The 6000-nt window shown below is 42.3% G+C and overlaps 1 protein-coding gene across 1 annotated transcript in view; it reads left to right on the top strand.

Moving 5' to 3' along the window:
- Positions 1–6000, top strand: part of LOC138853757 (uncharacterized) — a 500968-nt gene that overhangs the window by 7012 nt on the left and 487956 nt on the right. The gene's annotated exons all lie outside the window — the stretch shown is intronic.

Here is a 6000-nt window from a genome sequence, read left to right as displayed (position 1 = left end):
TCAAACTCCTCCTTTAATGTGCAGGCATTGTACTACCCATTTCCAGGACTCGAGTCCGGCTATATAAAAATAACCGGTTTCCCTGAATCCCTTCACTAAATATTACCCTGCTCACACTCCAACAGATCGTCAGGTCCCAAATACTATTCGTCTCCACTCCTGTCTAACACGCTCACGAACGCTTACTGGAAGTCCAAGCCCCTCGCCCACAAAATCTCCTTTACCTCCTCTCTCCAACCTTTTCGAGTACGACCCCTACCCCGCCTTCCTTCCCTTATAGATTTATACGCTCTCCATGTCATTCTACTTTGATCCATTCTCTCTAAATGACCAAACTACCTCAACAACCCCTCTTCTGCCCTCTGACTAATACTTTTATTAACTCCACACCTTCTCCTAATTTCCACACTCCGAATTTTCTGCATAATATTTACACCACACATTGCCCTTAGACAGGACATCTTCTCTGCCTCCAACCGCCTCTCGCTGCAGCATTTACAACCCAAGCTTCACACCCATATAAGAGTGTTGATACCACTATACTTTCATACATTCCCTTCTTTGCCTCCATAGATAACGTTTTTTGTCTCCACATATACCTCGACACACCACTCGCCTTTTTTCCTTCATAAATTCTATGATTAACCTCATCCTTCATAAATCCATCTGCTGACACGTCAACTCCCAAATATCTGAAAACATTCACTTCTTCCATACTCCTCCCCAATTTGATATCCAATTTTTTTTATCTAAATCATTTGATACCCTCATCACCTTACTCTTTTCTATGTTCACTTTCAACTTTCTACCTTCACACACACTCTCAAACTCGTCCACTAACCTTTGCAGTTTTTAGAATCTCCCATAAGCACAGTATCATCAGCAAAAAGTAACTGTCAATTCCCATTTTGTATTTGATTCCCCATAATTTAATTCCACCCCTCTCCCGAACATCTTTTACAACCCCATCTATAAATATATTAAACAACCATGGTGACATTACACATCCCTGTCTAAGACCTACTTTTACCGGGAAGTAGTCTCCCTCTCTTCTACATACCCTAACCTGAGCCCCACTATCCTCATAAAAACTCTTTACAGCATTTGGTAACTTACCACCTATTCCATATACTTGCAACATCTGCCACATTGCTCCCCCATCCACTCTATCATATGCCTTTTCTAAACCCATAAATGCAATAAAAATTCCATACCTTTATCTAAATACTGTTCACATATATGCTTCAATGTAAACACTTGATCTACACATCCCCTACCCACTCTAAAACCTCCTTGCTTATCCACAATCCTACATTCTGTCTTACCTCTAATTCTTTCAATAATAACCCTACAGTACACTTTTCCTGGTATACTCGGTAAACTTATTCCTCTATAATTTTTACAGTCTCTTTTGTCCACCTTCCTTTAATATAAAGGGACTATACATGCTCTCCGCCAATCCCTAAGTACCTTCCCCTCTTTCATACATTTTTAAACAAAAATACCAACCACTCCATATCATAAAAATCTTTGAAAGGGTCCTAAGAAGCAAGATCACCACCCATCTAGAAACCCATCAATTACACAACCAAGGGCAACATGGGTTTAGAACAGGTCGCTCATGTCTGTCTCAACTATTGGATCACTACGACAAGGTCCTAAATGCACTAGAAGACAAAAAGAATGCAGATGTAATATATACAGACTTTGCAAAAGCCTTCGACAAGTGTGACCATGGCGTAATAGCGCACAAAATGCGTGCTAAAGGAATAACAGGAAAAGTCGGTCGATGGATCTATAATTTCCTCACTAACAGAACACAGAGAGTAGTCGTCAACAGAGTAAAGTCCGAGGCAGCTACGGTGAAAAGCTCTTTTCCACAAGGCACAGTACTCGCTCCCATCTTGTTCCTCATCCTCATATCCGACATAGACAAGGATGTCAGCCACAGCACCGTGTCTTCCTTTGCAGATGACACCCGAATCTGCATGACAGTGTCTTCCATTGCAGACACTGCAAGTCTCCAGGCGGACATCAACCAAATCTTTCAGTGGGTTGCAGAAAATATGAAGTTCAACAATGAGAAATTTCAATTACTCAGATATGGTAAACACGAGGAAATTAAATCTTCATCAGAGTACAAAACAAATTCTGGCCACAAAATAGAGCGAAACACCAACGTCAAAGACCTGGGAGTGATCATGTCGGAGGATCTCACCTTCAAGGACCATAACATTGTATCAATCGCATCTGCTAGAAAAATGACAGGATGGATAATGAGAACCTTCAAAACTAGGGAGGCCAAGCCCATGATGACACTCTTCAGGTCACTTGTTCTATCTAGGCTGGAATATTGCTGCACACTAACAGCACCTTTCAAGGCAGGTGAAATTGCTGACCTAGAAAATGTACAGAGAACCTTCACAGCGCGCATAACGGAGATAAAACACCTCAATTACTGGGAGCGCTTGAGGTTTCTAAACCTGTATTCCCTGGAACGCAGGCGGGAGAGATACATGATTATATACACCTGGAAAATCCTAGAGGGACTAGCACCGAACTTGCACACGAAAATCTCTCACTACGAAAGCAAAAGACTTGGCAGACGATGCAACATCCCCCCAATGAAAAGCAGGGGTGTCACTAGCACGTTAAGAGACCATACAATAAGTGTCGGGGGCCCGAGACTGTTCAACTGCCTCCCAGCATACATAAGGGGGATTACCAACAGACCCCTGGCAGTCTTCATGCTGGCACTGGACAAGCACCTAAAGTCGGTTCCTGACCAGCCGGGCTGTGGCTCGTACGTTGGTTTGCGTGCAGCCAGCAGCAACAGCCTGGTTGATCAGGCTCTGATCCACCAGGAGGCCTGGTCACAGACCGGGCCGCGGGGGCGTTGACCCCTGGAACTCTCTCCCGGTAAACTCCAACACTATATCCCTCCCCTGCTTTTAACATTTCTTTCATGATCCCGTCATACGTAAATAAAAGTGCCCGGGTGGAATCTGGGTAGGGAAGAAACGCATGAGTAAGTCTCCTAACATTCACTGACTCTGCTACCTAGCAATAAATAGATTCCTAAAGGCCGGAATTTAGATAAGATTAATCCTTCCATATATACGTATGTGTACCTTTCAATAAAACTGTTTTCTATGATATTATTTAGAGAAAATGTATTTTCCTCCTTAATTTGTATAACTAAATAAATTTTAAGTATTCCCGAGAAGTAAAAACCTAGGTTTAATCATCTTTGCTGAGAAAGTTAAAATAATAGGTCGGCGTTCTTCTCTCTTCTTTAGATGCAGATAGAAAACATGTATAATATAATCTTATAAAACTGTATGTGATTTGAAGATCCTCTGTTTGGATTTGTTGTTACCTGACTGTCGCATTTTGTAGACAGTAGAGTAGATGATGACGATTTTATCCATAATATTAACTATTAATGCTAGAGGATTATCCCAGAACCTTCAATAGGATGCGGCCTTCAACAGCCAATTAGCTCTTGGACTAGATCCTGGTCATTCCCGTTATGAGCTGAAGCCTCATTTAACTACGAACTAAGCCTGTGGAAGGGCTTCGCCCAGCTATCGGGCAAATGCGAGAACTGTATAGACTGGATTATTAACAGCTAAAATTAGTAACCCAGAATAACCCAATCAGCGTAGCTAATTTCCATTTTGGTCCTTTTTATTTTTAATCCTTGTCCAGGAAGTGACCCACAATAGACGACTAACTTCCAGGTATATATTGACTTTTGGGTAACAGTGGCAAGGTACTAATAATTGCAACCTATCTGATAGTGAAAAATCATCATGACTGTTATTAAAAATAAAATACCCTTGAGTAATCAAATGCAAATAAACTAAGTAAATCGAATACATGAAAACGAATTGTATGAGCATCAAAAAAAAAATCAGTTTGCTGCAACAGATGCATGAATCTAATCTATACAAGAAATCACATTATTCTTCTTTGTAATTCATCCTGAATTATATGCTCTCTTAGATCAAGGTGTAGGATGAATCTTTCCATTTTATTCTGGGTAATTTACAGCCTGTCTTTTTTTTACTTGTTAAACCAGAATACAATGAAGCGCCAGAATAATGTACAGGGCACATCCTCACTGTCCACTAAAAAAAACATGGAGGAATCAAGTCTATCGCCGTTAGTAACTCCCTCTGCTGCCTTGTTTCCAGAGCAACAGTGAGAACAGTGAACAGTGATGTAGCAATCAGACTGAGACCGAAGCAGCTGGGGTTCGGTTGAGATCCCGCAAGGTTGCGAAGCTGCAGCCCATACAGCACGTGCATACATTACCCTCACATACCTGAAATCCCTGATCAAATTGGACTTTGTAGATACTTTTAACTCGGACAAAATGGATGATTTACCGAAAGCCTTTCATGATCATTTTCCTGCGCTTTATCCATTTATCTACTCTTACAACAGCGACTCGAAGTTTCTCTTTGAAGAGCACGAAACTGACTCACGTGAAGGCGTCCAGCAGTGAAACCCGTTCGCGTCTCTTCGTTTCTGCCTGAGAATGAGAATGATGCTCGTGATGCCTTCTATCTCCTCACCAAATGTCTCCCCCTGAGCTTATTTACTTTTTACGATGCTCTCCGTCCTTCGTCAGGTCCAAACTAGGAAAGTACGACTCCCTCTTAAAACCCACGCTTGAAAATGTCCTAAAACCTTCCCTGGACGAAACAGTAGTAGAAAGTCACACTTCTAGGCAGAGTAGATGGACTGGGCATTCGTACAGCCCCTCAGAGTGCCCTGCAAGCCTTCGTATCCTCTTTCAATGGCTCCAAGGAGCCAGTGAAGGAAATTCTTCCAGAACATATACGCAATCAGGAAGGAGTGGATGACCCCAGTTGCACCAGTGGTATCAGCATATGAGACACTCTTTCAGTGTCGCCGTTAAAAGGCGAGAGAGCTCGCTTTTTTAACAGGGAGTGTGCATCTCTGGTGACTTTCTCCTAACAGTTCCCATGTCTTCACCCGCAGGCCCTTCGTACTGTGCTGGCTCTCAGTTCTGCTGTCCTAATTAATAATGAGTACATGTGTATATGCAACAAAGTAGTAGACGACCAGTACGGTCTGCATGATCTGAACTGTTCAAGTTCCATAAGTTCGCATGTCAGACGCAATGAAGCCAACGAGATCAGCAGGAGAAGTTTTGCTACACCCCTGTGTCCACCCAAGAGAGAACACGTGATGCACCTACTAGCCACCCTGATGGGACCACATTATACCCATGGTAGAATGGGAAACTGCTGGTGTGGGACTCATTATACCAGCGCGTCTAGCCTGGCCGATACCTAGGTGCTGCTGACCACAAGAAAGTTCGTCAGTTACAGGGATTTTGCCAAGTAGTACCACTTCGTCTATACAGGATCAGAAACCCTTGGTTCCTAGGAAAAAAAGTCAGGGTTTTCCTCGAGCAGGGCTCTAGGTTCATCGAAACCACCAGAATTCAGAGGGCTGTCACCCTTCTCTTCCAGCGCCTCAGAGAGGGACAGATTGCAGCATCTTAGGTTCTAGTCCGGCGGCTGAGGAGCTCAACATAAATTAGGGGTTTTCCACAAGTTCCCAAGCACCTGTACTTATTAAAATGTAAACATATACTCTATATCATTTAAATAAAGATTAAAAATCAACAAATAAATATGTTCCGGGGAGGGGGAGAGAAGATCAAGAACTCTTAGGAGAAATCTCTGAAGACATGAATGAAGCTTACTTTCTATTCTGGAAACAAGGGTACTTAACACCAGAGGTGTATATACACATACAAATGTATGAGCCAAAAGGATTCGAACCTACTTTGGTAGTTGGGATAGGTCCCAACGTGACGCTAGTAAGTTTATTCAGGTATACACAAATACAGTTATAGATTATCATACATAGCAGCATACGTGTAGAAAACTTAGGATAACCCCAAAAAAGTCAGTGACTTATTTCCATTGAGGTCCTTTCGTTACGTTATCAATAACC

The sequence above is a fragment of the Cherax quadricarinatus genome, chromosome 39 (assembly GCF_038502225.1).
Source record: "Cherax quadricarinatus isolate ZL_2023a chromosome 39, ASM3850222v1, whole genome shotgun sequence".
Classification (NCBI taxonomy): Eukaryota; Metazoa; Arthropoda; class Malacostraca; order Decapoda; family Parastacidae; genus Cherax; species Cherax quadricarinatus.
This window is presented reverse-complemented; position numbering and strand designations above follow the sequence as displayed.